Raw genomic sequence first — 14827 nt, forward strand, 5'->3', positions numbered from 1 at the left:
GTGAAGGAACCCTTAGGAGGAAGTGACCATAATATGATAGAATTTACCCTGCAATTTGAGAGGAAAAAGCTGGAATCAGATGTAATGCTATTACAGTTGAATAAAGGCAACTACAGAGGCATGAGGGAGGAGCTGGCCAGAATTGACTGGGAGATGAGCCTAGCAGGAAAGACAGTGGAACAGCAATGGCAGGAGTTTCTGGGAGTAATTTGGGAGACACAGCAAAAATTCATCCCTAGGAAGAAGAAGCATACTAAAGGGAGGACGAGGCAACCATGGCTGGCAAGAGAAGTCAAGGACAGCATAAAAGCTAAAGAGAAAGCATACAATGCGGCGAAGAGCAGTGGGAAACCAAGGGATTGGGAAGCCTACAAAGACCAACAGAGGACAACTAAAAAAGAAATGAGGGAGAAGATTAAATATGAGGGTAAACTAGCCAGTAATATAAAAGAAGATTGCAAGAGTTTTTTTTAGATATATAAAGGGTAAGAGAAAGGCAAAAGTGGGCATTGGGCCACTGGAAAATGACGCTGGAGAAGTAGTAGTGGGGAACAAAGAAATGGCGGAGGAACTGAATAGGTACATTGTGTCAGTCTTCATGGTGGAAGACATGAGTAACATCCCCAAAGTTCAAGAGAGTTGGGGGGCAGAGGTGAGTATGGTGGCCATTACCAAGGAGAAGGTGCTAGGAAAACTGAAAGGTCTGAAGGTGGATAAATCACCTTTTATTACACCCCAGAGTCCTGAAGGAGATAGCTGAAGAGATAGTGGAGGCATTAGTGGTGATCTTTCAGGAATCACTGGAGTCAGGGAGGATCCAAGAGGACTGGAAAATCGCTAATGTAACCCCCCTGTTTAAGAAGGGAGTGAGGCAAAAGACGGGAAATTACAGGCCGATTAGCCTGACCTCGGTCGTTGGTAAGATTTTAGAGTCCATTATTAAGGATGAGATTTCAGAATACTTGGAAGTGCATGGTAAAATAGGGCAAAGTCAGCATGGTTTCATCAAGGGGAGGTCATACCTGACAAATCTGTTAGAATTCTTTGAGGAGGTAACGAGCAGGTTAGACAAAGGAGAGCCAATGGATGTTATCTACTTGGACTTCCAGAAGGCCTTTGACAAGGTGCCGCACAGGAGGCTGCTCAGAAAGATAAGAGCCCATGGTGTTAGAGGCAAGGTACTAGCATGGATAGAAGATTGGCTGTCTGGCAGGAGGCAGAGAGTGGGGATAAGGGGGTCCTTCTCAGGATGGCGGCCGGTGACTAGTGGAGTACCGCAGGGGTCAGTGTTGGGACCACAACTTTTCACTTTATACATTAATGATCTAGATGAAGGAACTGAGGGCATCCTAGCTAAGTTTGCAGATGATACAAAGATAGGTGGAGGGACAGGTAGTATTGAGGAGGCGGGGAGGCTGTAGAAGTATTTGGACAGGTTAGGAGAATGGGCAAAGAAGTGACAGATGGAATACAATGTGGGGAAGTGTGAGGTCATGCACTTTGGTAGGAAGAAAAGGGGCATAGACTATTTTCTAAATGGGGAGAGAATTCAGAAATCTGGAGTGCAAAGGGACTTGAGTGTCCTCGTCCAGGATTCTCTTAAGGTTAACTTGCAGGTACAGTCAGTAGTTAGGAAGGCAAATGCAATGTTGGCATTTGTTTCGAGAGGACTAAAGTATAAAAGCAGGGATGTGCTGCTGAGGCTTTATAAGGCTCTCGTCAGACCACATTTAGAATATTGTGAACAATTTTGGGCCCTGTATCTCAGGAAGGATGTTCTGGCCCTGGAGAGGGTCCAGAGGAGGTTCACGAGAACAATCCCAGGAATGAAAGGCTTAACATATGAGGAACGTTTGAGGACTCTGGGTCTATACTCGATGGATTTTAGAAGGATGAGGGGGGATCTGATTGAAATTTACAGAATACTGAAAGGCCTGGATAGAGTGGACGTGGGGAAGATGTTTCCATTAGTAGGAGAGACTAGGACCCGAGGATACAGCCTCAGAGTAAGGAGAAGACCTTTTAGAACAGAGATGAGGAGAAACTTCTTTGGCCAGAGAGTGGTAAATCTATGGTATTCATTGCCACAGAAGGCTGTGGAGGCCAGGTCATTGAGTGTATTTAAGACCGAGATAGATAGGTTCTTGATTGGTAAGGGGATCAAAGGGGAGAAGGCGGGAGAATGGGGTTGAGAAACTTATCAGCCATGATTGAATGGCGGAGAAGACTCGATGGGCCGAATGGCCTAATTTCTGCTCCTATGTCTTATGGTCTTATAATTTCTCTAGCAGCATTTCTTTACTAATATTAATTTTCTTCAATTCCTCCCTCTCACTAGACTCTTGGTTCCCTAACATTTCTGGGAAATTATTTGTGTCCTCTTTTGTGATGACAGAGCCAAAATATGTGTTCAATTCTTCAGCCATTTCTTTGTTCTCCATTATAATTTCCCCTGTTTCTGACTGTAAGGGACCTACATTTATCTTTGCTAATCTTTCTCTCTTCACATATTTATAGAAGCTTTTATAGTCAGTTTTTATGTTCCCTGCAAATTTACTCTCATACTCCATTTTCCCCTTCTTGATCTATCTTTTTATCCACTTTTGCTGAATTCTAAACTTCTCCCAATTCTCAGGCTTGCTGCTTTTTCTGGCAATTTTATATGTCCTCTCTTTGGGTCTAATACTATCCTTAATTTCTTTTGTAATCCATAGTTAAGCCACTTTTCCTGTTTTAGGGTGCTGCAGGAAAGGCACTTGTGAGGAGGGTGATCCTTTTTGCCACTCCATGGCAGCCAATCCCATCAGTCAGCATTGCAGAATACCTGAATTAGTTGATTAGGTGGGAGCAAGTAGAAGTCGTACGTGGCTCCAAGCAAAAGCTAGTGGGGATGACATGGAAGCAGATGGGTGGTAGCGGAATTTTAGGCATGAGTGTTATCCACCACATAGCATAAACATTGTTGATCTTTTAAAAAAAAGGAATAGTCCAGCTAACTGTGAGTAACATTATGGGATATCTGCAGTGATATTCCTAGCATTCAACATTGCTCTGGTATTAAGGACAGGAAATACATCTTATGCCACTTTCCTGTCACTAATGTATAATTTCATGGAATCAAAGAGCATTACAGCACTGAAGGAAATCATTCAGCCTGTCACGCCTGTGAAAGAGCTGTCAAATTTAGTCCCACAGCCAAGCTAATGCCCCATAACACTGCAAATTATTCTGCTTCAAATACCAGTGGCCTTTTGAAAGTACCCCTATGGAATCTTATTTCACCATACCTTTAAATAACGCGTACTGTGTCTTAACTACCCTATGGCCAGGATTTTACAGCCCCGCCACAGCGTGTCTCCCCCCGGTGGATATGGTGAACCATTTAAATCTCCATTCATTTCGGTGAGACCATAATATCCCACTGGGCAAGAGAGGCTGTAAAGTCCTGCCAAATGTGTGAAATAAGTTCTCCTAATTTACCCTCTAGTTCTTCTTCCAATTACTTTAAATGCGCTCTGGTTACTGACATATCAGTCAGAGGAAACAGATGCTCCCCAATTGCTCTTATCAAAAACCTTCATAATAGAACACCTCTATTGGTCCTCCCTTAATCTTTCCTGCTCTAAGGAGAACAGTCTCAGCTTCTTCAAGCGCTCTACATAACTGAAATCCTTCATCCCTGATGTCGTCCTGGTAAATATCCTCTATAACCATTCCAAGGCCCTGACATCCTTCGTAAAGTGTGAATACATTCAATCATATTAGGCTTGATTAAATATCCCCCCCATTCCCCCTCCATCACTTCGAAAGGAAAATCCTTGTCAGAATGCTAGAAGCCAGCCAAATATCACCTCATGTAAGATTCAATGGTACACTGAAAAACAATCTCTTATATTGTATCTAAGGATGTAACAAAACCATTTTTAACTGTATTATTCCTCCTCATTTTGTAGTTATGTTTCTTCCCGTCTTTAAGATTCATTGAGCATTGCTCCATTCTTTGGTTCATGTGGTGCTTGGCTAAGCTTGGTCTTCTGTTGGAGTTGCTCCAAATACAGTCATTTGTTGATAGAGTAACTGAAGCTGACTTGCCCTCTAACTTACCTCTCCTCCCTCTGATCAAATACTTGCTGAACAAGTTTGAAATGAAAACTCATTATGTGTTTAATCATAGCAATAAATCAGCAGGAGACCACTGCATGGCACAGCACAATGATACATCATCACAATGCCCCCCCATCAAGCCTAACAAGTTGTTGTTTATTTTTTGAATTTGACGAGCTCAGTGTTGTTGGACACATCCATGACTGGAAGGCAATCTACAGCAAAAGCAGATTAGACAAGACTGAAGCTCAAAACTGAATTATCAGCCTCAAAACAGCAGAGACAAATGAAGCCTTAAAAGCTCTAAGGCTTCATAACATTACTAATGACAGCTTACCGACAGCGCCAGCACAGTATGGTGCAAACTAGCGAGGCATGGTAATTTGCAAATTTTATTTATATCTTTCTAGTTGATCAGTCTGTGACAGTCCTCCTAAGACATTTTGATATTCCACTGCTTCATCGCCAGGTTTTACATATAATCCATTGGATAAGCTTTATATCAAACCATAAGCAGCTAGCCAAAAACAGTCTGTTCTCATGGAGATAATGGCCCTGATTTTAACCCGACCTGACAACTAAAGTCACGAAAATCAACTTAACGGCCCTTTCCCATTGGAAACTTGCTGACCACAATTTTTACTGAGGTACTGACTCAGGTCAAAAATGAAGTTGTTTGTAAGAAACAGGTGTCTCATGAACAAATCAAGTAAGGATCCAATGGTGCCACTCTGCCACCAATGTCATGCAGCTAACAAAGCTATTCTATTACAGCTACAACATTGACATCTACCAGACAATGTGGAAAAGTTCTCATATATGTCCTGTTCATTAAAAGCAAGACAAATCCAACTCGGCCAATACCACCCCATCAGTCCACTCTCAATCATCACCAAAGTGATGGAAAGTGTCATTGACTGTGCTATCTGTGCTATCAAGCAGCAGTTACTCATCAATAACCTGCTCACTGATGCTCCATTTGGGTTCCACCAGGACCCCTCAGTTCCTGGCCTCATTAGAAACTTGGTCTAAACATGGACACAAGAACTGAATTCCAGGGTTGAGGTGAGAGGGACTGCCCTTGATATCAAGGCAGCATTTGATTGAGTGTGGCATCAAAGAGCACCAGAAAAATTGAAGTCAAAGGAATCTATGGCTAGAGTCATGCCTAGCAGAAAGGAAAATGGTTGTGGTTATTGGAGGCCAATTATGTCAGCTCTAGCACACTGCTTCTCAGTTTCTCAGGGTACTATCCTAGGCCCAGCAATTTCAGCTGTTTCAACAATGACCTTCAGTCCATTATGTTCATAACTGGCGATGTTCACTGATGATTGCACAGTGTTCTGTATTATTCACCACCCTCAGATACTGAAGCAGCCTGTGCCAAAAAGCAGCAAGCCTTGCTTGGTCCAGGGTTGGCTAATAAGTAGCAAGTAACATTTGTACCACACAAGTGCCAGGCAATGAAAGTTTCCAACAAGAGAGAATCTAACCATTTCCCCTTGAAATTCAATGGCATTACTATTGCTGAAGCCCCCATTATCAACATCCTGGGGATTACTATTAACCAGAAACTGAACTGGACTTACCATTTAATACAGTAAACTTTGTGTTATGTGGCACGATACCAAATGGAATTCTGTGCTAACCGTAATTTCTATGTTCCCCGAATATGAATCGTAACTTTACCAACTGGAAGCAATTATGAAGTTATCCAGTATTTGTACCTGTATACTGTATTATTTTATACTTTAATTTATGTGTTAATGTACTGTTGAAGATTAGAAGTAAAAAGAATACTGTTTTTTACTTCCTGAGTACTTGCATATTAGTTCATGCTGCAAGTATTGCACTGTATTTCATTGATAGACTCTGCATTAACTGGCATTTTTGATTAACCGGCATCACTCATTCCCCACATATGCATACAGATTTTACTGTTCCATGGCTACAAGAGCAGCCAGAGGCTGAGAATTGTGTGTCGAGCAACTCACCTCCTGACTCCCCAAAACCTGTCCACCATCTACAAGGCACAAGTCAGGAATGTGAAGGAATACTCCCCACTTGCCTGGATGATACACCATCCAGGACAAAGCAACCTGTTTGATCGGCAGCCCATCCACCACCTTAAACATTCACTCTCTCCACCACCGAAGTACAATAGCAGCAGTGTGTACTATCTACAAGGTGCATTGTAGCAACTCGCCAAGCTTCCTTCAACAGCGCCTTCCAAAGCTGCAAATGGTACTATCTCAAAGGACAAGGGTAGATGATGCATGGGAACACTTCTACCTAAAAGTTCCCCTCCAAACCACCACCATTCTCATTTGGAACTATATCACTGTTCCTTTAATGTCACTAGTTCAAAATCCTGGAACTCTCATCCTAACAGTACCGTGGATGTACCTACACCAGGTGGATTGTAGCAGTTCAAGAAAGTGATGCACAACCACCTTCACAAGGGCAATTAGGGATCAGCAATAAATGTTGACCTAGCCAGCAATGTTCATCTGATGAAATAATTTAAAAAAGAACTAGAAGCTGAAGTTAAAGAAGCACTCAACTGTTAGTTACTTGGGTCATTGGATTTGTGTGCCATTGTGACTAATGCATTTCTTAGGTAGTTCTGAGTTTCTAGTTTCCTTCTTTCTGATTTTTACCCTTGCCTACCATGATTAAGCACTCACTGTTTATTGTGTTTGTTTTGCTTCACTTCTTTGAATGGATTAACAGTTGGAGGAAAAGGAGCAGCAGCAGCCAGAAAAAAACTAGGACAAGTGGCAGATGAACCACAGAGAAGAGAGGCTCCTTCTAGGCTGCTGTATCTCCCAGTCTTCAGTGCACAGCTACATCAAGCAGGTCACCAATACCTTCTTTGCCAGAGGAAACCAGCACGGTCCCCACCATTAAAACCATTCACTTCTAAATTGGGCAATTATTTAATCAGGCAAATAACTTGAACCAATTATTGTTATCACTATCCATTACTGTCAGTTGTATTGGTCTCACACAGATGTTCCAAAGGTAGCTCATGATTGGGTAACGTGTGCTTCTAAATAAATTTCATGATAATAACCCAATCCAGCAGTCAGGTACAACAAATTCAGTCAGCGTTTTTCATTGGATTGTTTTTTACCATTGGTATTTGTTCATCATCTAATACCCCACCTAAATTTTAGTAGAATTTTAGTTTCCTTGCTGCTGCTATTGCCTCTGTGTCTGCTGAGATAGACTGATCAGCATAAAATGGTTATAGAACTTCTGTTTGAATCGCAAACAGAAATTGAGAATTTGGTGTTTGGGAATTTGGTGCAGGGAGTGTGGGAGGTGTTGCCTTTTGCCTCCAGTACTTGCAGTGTTTCATGTTACAGGTAAAAATGTCATATACCTATAACTTACATGTGGAAAAAATAGTTACTATACTAAAATGTATAAATTAAGTTGATTTAGTACATATTTTAAATAATTAAGTAAACAATGTTTTATAGGATTGGCACAATAGTGTTATGACACAGTAGTTGAGAAAGACTGAGTTGTTTAAATCCCAGAGGGAAACTTAAACAACTGTCATAACCTATATTTTCAACTGGTATGTTTGAGATGCAGCTCTGAATTCCGGAATAAAACCACCAAGCCTCAAGAGTTTTTGTATATAAAACTAAATTAAACATTTATTAATTTACACCAAATTAAACACATACACATGTCTACAAATTACTACCATAACTCTTAAACAAATCCCCAAATTAATCACTCCCAGGTAAATTATCCCTAAGGTAACAATAACCTATGGACTTTAAACAGACACCAGGCAAAGCACATTTGACCTTACGGATTCAAAATGAGGTTCCTTTCAATTTGGTTCCTTTGCAGGCACAGTTGTAGGCTTACAGGTTGGTTAGATCTTAAATGTCTCTGACTTACACACACAAACTCCTTTCTGGTTACACCTAGCATTTCCTTTGAATGTAAATTTTCCATTGTATTACTAGGTGTTTTTTGTTTAATTTTAGCTCTCCTAACAATAATCCTTTCATTCCACCAATTTTATTAGTAATATAAACACATTGCTTGGTGTCTCCTAGCTAGGTGTAAGATTTTACCCATTCTTTTGAATGGTTTATTCCACAAATGTAAATGCACTTTTTACCTTCTATCTTTAAGTTTCTGTAATTAACAGCTCAAACTACTATACATCAAAGCACCCAGACTAGCTGGCTTTAATCCAATTAAGACAAACATATGCGCAGATCCTACTACAATTCCAATTTAAAAATAATTTCCAATAACATTATATACATTAATATCTCCATGACAATAGGTGTGCTGCAACTGCAGCACATGGGAGTTTGTGGAGAGCATTGTGATCTTGGACAACCACAGTATGTTTATGTTTCGAGGACCTTAGCTCAGAGTTGTTGAGTTAATCCAAGGTACAGACATTGCAGCGAGGGGATGAGCTGTCTGGACACTTTGGCCAGGATTTCCTGGTCCCGCCAGCAGTGGTTATCGTCGCAGGCGGGACAGGAAAATCCCAGCCCTTGATCCTGAAGACAGTCACACCCCTTCGTCTAGAAAGTGGTACAGACCTGGTTAGTGGTCATGGGCAGGAGGATATGGCCACAAATAAGGCAGGTAAGATGACCCAGGTGCAATACTGGAGGAGCCTCAGCCTTTGTCATTATCTGACAAGTATGGATAATACTTATAGGTTCTAGCTGTCTGTGTGGATGATGGCAAAACCTGGAGGGTGGATGAGCAAACTGACCACCTATCCTGGCTACTCAAGTGGGAGGAGTGAAAATGAACGTGGTAGCAATAGGGAACAGTATAGTCAGAGGGATAGTTTCTGGTCTTTGTTACCATGAACGGAAGGTCTTAAATTGTATTGCCTGCCTGGTGCTAGGTGAAAGATATCCCTCACGGCTAGAAAAGAACTTGGAATGAAAGGCGAAATATCTTGTCACCATGGTCCAAGTAGGAACCAATGACATAGGTAGAACAAGGAATGAGTTTCAGCTGGGGGAGTTTGATGAACTAGGCTTCAAATTAAAGATCAGACCTTATAGATAATAATCTCTGAATTACTATAAGGGATGAGTTGGGTGAGGTAGATTGGGAAATTAGTTTGAAAGGTATGATAGTTGGTGAGCAAAGGTGAACATTTAAATAAATACTTCATAATTCTCAATGAATCGCAAAATAAAAACCCTACAGGAAAAAAGGATCCATTCATGGCTAACTTAAAAAGTTAGAAGAAGAGGCTTATAATATTGTCAAGTAGGACCGAGGATTGGGAGAATTTTAGATACCGGCAAAGTATGATCAAAAGTTGATAAAATGAAATAAAACAGAATTTGACAGCAACCTGGTCAGGAATATAAAAATCGATTATAAGAGCTTCTACAAGTATATAAAAAGGAAGAGAATAGTGAAAGTAAATGTTGATCCCTTAGGGACTGAGAGAATTAGAATGGGGAGTAAGGAAATGACAGGGACATTTATCAAATATTTTGTGTCCTTTAGAAGACATAAAAAAAAATCACAAATAATCAGGAACCGAAGGTTTAATGAGAGTGAGGAACTTAAAGCAATGACTATTAGTAAAGAAAAAGTACTGGAGAAATTAATAGAACCGAAAGCTAACAAATTCCCTGGACCTGATATATACTATGGCTCTAAGAGAGGTGGCTGCAGAGATATTAGATGGTGTGATTTTCCAAAATTCCATAGATTCATTCGAGTGGATTGGAAGGAAGCAAATAACCATTCAAGGGGGAAAACGGGGAACCACAGCAAATAACCTGACATTAGTTGGGAAAATTCTATAATCCATTGTGGGAAGTGGTAACAGGACACTTGGAAAATCATAACAATAGGCAGAATCAACCTAGTTTTATGAAAAGGAAATTGTGTTTGAAAGATCTGTGGGTTTATCTTGAGTATGGTACTGGCATGGTAGGTAAAGGGAACAAGCGTATGAAATATATTTGGATTTTTAAAAGATGTTCAATAAGGTGCCGCACAAAAGGTTGGTGCACATGATAAGGGTTCATGGAGTTGGCAAATATATTAGCATGGATAGAGGATTGGTTAAAGAACCAAAAACAGGGAGTCGGAATAAATGGTCCATCTTCAAGATGGCAGGGTGTTATTAGTGGGGTGTCAGAAGGATCATTGCTGGGTCTTCAACTGCTTATAATCTATATCAATGACTTAGATGAAGCAACCACGCGTAATGTATCCAAGTTTGTTGACGATACAAAATTGGGTGGAACAGTAAACTCTGAGGAGGCCACATAGAGTCTGCAAGGGGATGCAAGTAGGATGTAAAGCAGGACAAATTGTTGGAAGAGGGAGGAGGAGGAGCAGGAGAGGAGCTCTCAGCAAGAGGCCATATCTGCCTATGGTGCTCAGGGAGCAATTCTCCAACCTGAACCTCAGTGAGAAGCAATATGTGAGCTGTCAGCACTTCAGTAAAGGTATTCTCACTGAAATCTGCCACCTGCTGCAGCCACAAGTGCAACTTCTGCTGAGCAAGGACAGCATTGTCAATGGCTGTGAAGGTGACTGTGACCATGAATTTTTAGTATCCAGCACTTTCCAGGCTAGAACTAGACTTATTTGCAACATCTTGCACTTTTCTGTCTACTATTGTGTAAGGGAGGTCACTGATGCTATCTATTCAAAGAGATCTGGTAACATTTCATTCCCTCTTGCCAAAGAGCCACAGACAGGGTGAGCAATCAGCTTCATGAGGTTTGCAGTCTTCGCCATGGTGCTGGGTGTCATTGGCTGCTCACACATAACTTTGCCAATGTCACATGTTAACCTTTTTTATACTTCCATGCAACATGAGCATTCCTGGCAAGGTCAGCATTTGTTGCTCATCCCTAATTGCCCTTGACAAAGTGCTGGTGAGCTGCTTTCTTGAACTGTTGTAGTCTGTTGTGTAGGTACACCCATAGTGCTGGTAGGGAGGTAGTTCCAGGATTTTGACCCAGCAACAGTGAAGGACTGAGGATACGGTTCAATTGTCTATGACTTGGAGGGGGAGTTGCAAGTGGTGCTGTTCACATGTGTTTGCTGCCCTTGTCATTCTAGGTAGTAGATATGGCGGTTTGGAAGGAGAATTGAAGGAGCCTTGGTGAGTTGCTGCAGTGCATTTTACATATTGTACACACTGCTGCCACTGTGCCTGTGTGTCGAGGAAGCGAATGTTTAAGGTGGTGGATGGGGTGCTGATCAAGTAGGCTGCTTTGTCCTGGATTGTGTCAAGCTTCTTGAGTGTTGTTCGAGCTTTACTCATCCTGGCAAGTGGAGAGTATTCCATCATTTTCCTGACTTGTGCCTTGAAGATGGTGGACAGGTTTTGGAGCTTATGACACTTGTCAAGATAACTCTGAGATATATCATAAAAGAAAGGGATGCCTCTCCCTCAAAGCCCAGATCATGGGTGACTGAATGCAAAGAAAAATGCAGGCCTTTTCCAAGTATCCTGGCAACAGACATGATGGCTTAATTCTGTGGCAGTTTGCTGTGTCAGCTGTATTTGAGCCACCATGACAAACCAAAGGGTGGTTATAGGTCAATAGGACTGTCCACTCATGACTATCCACAAACTTTCACTCCCTCCACCACTGATACACAGTAGCAGCAGCTACTATGTATCATCTACATAGATGCACTGCAGATAATCACCAAGGCTCCTTAGACAGCACCTTCCCGCAACTACTACCATCTAGAAGGTCAAGGGCAGCAGGTAGATGGGAACCCCACCACCTGAAATTTCCCCTCCGAGTCACTCACCATCCTGACTTGGAAATATATCGCTGTTCCTTCACTGTCGCTGGGTCAAAATCCAGGAACTCTCTCCCTAACAGCACTGTGGGTGTGCCTACACCACATGGACTGCAGCGGTTCAAGAAAGCAGCTCACCACCGCCTTCTCAAGGGCAACTATGGATGGACAATAAATGCTGGCCCAGCCAGTGGAGCCCACATCCCGTGAATGAATTTTAAAAAAACATGGCTCATGACTGTTGTGCATAATACATGTACAGGTGTGACAGAGCCTTGAGTTGCTAGATCTATTCAAAATTTATCCCATTTAACATTGGTAGTGCCACACAACACAATGGAAGGTATCCTCAAAGTGAAGTCGTGACTTCATCTCCACAAGGACTATGTGGTGGTCACTCTTATCGATACTGTCATGGACAGATGCATCTGCAGCAGGCAGGTTGGTGAGGGTGAGGTCAAGTATGTTTTTTCCCGCTTTTTGTTGTTTCCCTCACCACCTGCCATAGACCTAGTCTAGCAGCCAAGTCCTTTATGACTCAGCCAGGTCAGTCTGTAGTGCTGCTACCGAGCCACTCTTGGTGATGGACATTGATGTCGCCCACCCAGAGTACATTCTGTGTCCTTGCCGCCCTCGATGCTTCCCCCAAGTGGTGTTCAACATGGAGAAGTACTGATTCATCAGCTCGGGTGGGGTGTGCCGATGCAGAGGGGAGGCAGTGGGGATAGTACATGGTAATCAGCAGGAGGTTTCCTAGCCCATGTTTGATCCAATGTCATGAGACTTCATGGGGTCCGGAGTCGATATTGAGGACTCCCAGGGCAACTCCCTCCCGACTGTATACCACCGTGCCACCACCTTTGCTGGGTCTGTCCTGTCGGTGGGGCAGGACATACCCAGGGCTAGTGATGGTGGTGTCTGGAACATTCTGTAAAGTATGATTCCGCGAGGATGACTATATCAGTCTGTTGCTTGACTAGTCTGAGACAGCTTTCCAAATTTTGGCACTAGCCCCCAGATGTTAGTAAGGAGGACTTTGCAGGGTCGACAGGGCTGAGTTTGCCATTGTCGTTTCTGGTGCCTAGATTGCCGGGTGGGTCATCCGGTTTGTTCCTTTTAGACTTTGTAGTGGTTTGATACAACTGAGTGGCTTGCTAGGCCATTTAAGAGTCAACCACATTGCTGTGGGTCTGGAGTCACATGTAGGCAGACCAGATTAGGATGGCAGATTTCCTTAAAGGACATTAGTGAACCATATGTGCTCTATGTCAATCAACAATGGTTTCATTGGCACCATCAGACTTTTAATTCCAGTATTTTTTATTGAATTCAAATTTCACCACCTGCCATGGTGGGATTTGAAGCCTGGTCCCCAGAGCATTACCCTGGGCTCTGGAGTACTAGTCCAGTGACAATACTACGACGTCATCATCTGAGTGCACAGCTCTTGTGCATGTTCCTTTTAATCAATGCCTCTTTTCTCAGAGTGCACGTTTCAGAACATTTCTTGTCCTGATTGCACATAGTAATTCTGTATACCATGTCCTTTTAAATTTTACTGTGGCCTAAAGCTTTTGCTTTTTATTTTTCTTTCCTTTTAGTGCTGGACACGTATCCTAGAGTTTCATTTTATTCTTTAAGTGATCATTCTTGAATGATGTATGATTTTGTGGCTCACAAATTCTTCTCTAAAATGTATTAAAAAGTAACCCCTCACAGATGAATCTCTTTGCTGGAATGTTTTAGACTGCACTAGGCAAGCTGATAAGGTTAGTACCTTGCATTAGCAGATTAATTTCTAAATCAATGTGGCTTTTCTGGGTGAATGAAAGCCAAAGTAACTTTCAGTTTGATTGATGTTGATCCAGTACAGTATACTATTGAATAAATAAATTCGATACAAAAGAAACCTTTGTGACACACGATAGAATTTATAATACTAATTGTTTTCAAAAAAAAATTGGAACAAACTGTTTTGAATTTTGTTTGATTCAATGAGATGAAATATTACCTCTCTGTCTTCTGACAGCCCCAGAGATATTTGTATTTCTGAGGACGGCCGTTTTTTAAAAATAAATATTTCAGACTACAGACTATGAGGTGGAAAAATCGCCAGGAGTAACACATCCAGATGTAAATGACAAGCTGAATATCTGTAACTGTGGGCTGGATTTTATGCTCCCCCACTGGCAGTTTGAAGATGGGGTTGTTGGTAAAGTCTGGCGCTTGGCCTTCCCACTGCCTACCCACCTGCCCCCCAACCTGTATGAAATTTTACGTGGGGTGATGGACACCAATTAATGGCCACTTAAGGGCCTCATCTGTCCCCAATCTATTTTACCCTTGACTCTGGGAGGCCCACGCCAAGCGGATAACCCAGCAGCTTTAGCTGCATGGAATGGTGTCAAGCAAAGAGGGGGACAGTCCTTTGTGGGTCCTCTGTGCCCATCGGAGGCAAGCCCTCAACATTACCCTTCCCCGCCCCACCCCCTTACCCTCCCGCCACCCCTCCCCCCCTTCATGGTCTCTCAAATCTGGCACCCATCTCCTCACCCACCTCGCTGGGGGCCTGCCAGCCTAAGCCCAGCAAAACCCACTCCACCTACCTTGGTTTTTGGCTCCAGCAATGATCTCCACTGGGAACTGCCTATAGTCCCAGCAGTGATCACTGCTCCTACCTGATGCCACTGGAACTATAGAGCTGCCGGCTGTCCAATTGGCTGTTGAGTGACAGCAGGGCAGCCCCTTTTCCCATGGGCGGGTTCCCCACCAACTTTTTAGCTGGTGTTTGGGGGATGCAATAGCTCTCTGTAAAATCCAGCCCAATTAAAGTAGTATCCTGTAGTTCTCTGATTTAAAAATATGTAATAATAAAGGTGTGAATTATGAACTAGGGATGGAATTGGCAAATTGTGCCCAGAAT

General features: G+C 42.4%; 1 protein-coding gene across 1 annotated transcript in view; it reads right to left on the reverse strand.

The window, feature by feature from the left end:
- grm5b (glutamate receptor, metabotropic 5b) overlaps window positions 1-14827 on the reverse strand; it is a 618812-nt gene that overhangs the window by 145089 nt on the left and 458896 nt on the right. The window lies entirely within an intron of this gene.

The sequence above is a fragment of the Cetorhinus maximus genome, chromosome 7, assembly GCF_964194155.1.
Source record: "Cetorhinus maximus chromosome 7, sCetMax3.hap1.1, whole genome shotgun sequence".
NCBI lineage: Eukaryota > Metazoa > Chordata > Chondrichthyes > Lamniformes > Cetorhinidae > Cetorhinus > Cetorhinus maximus.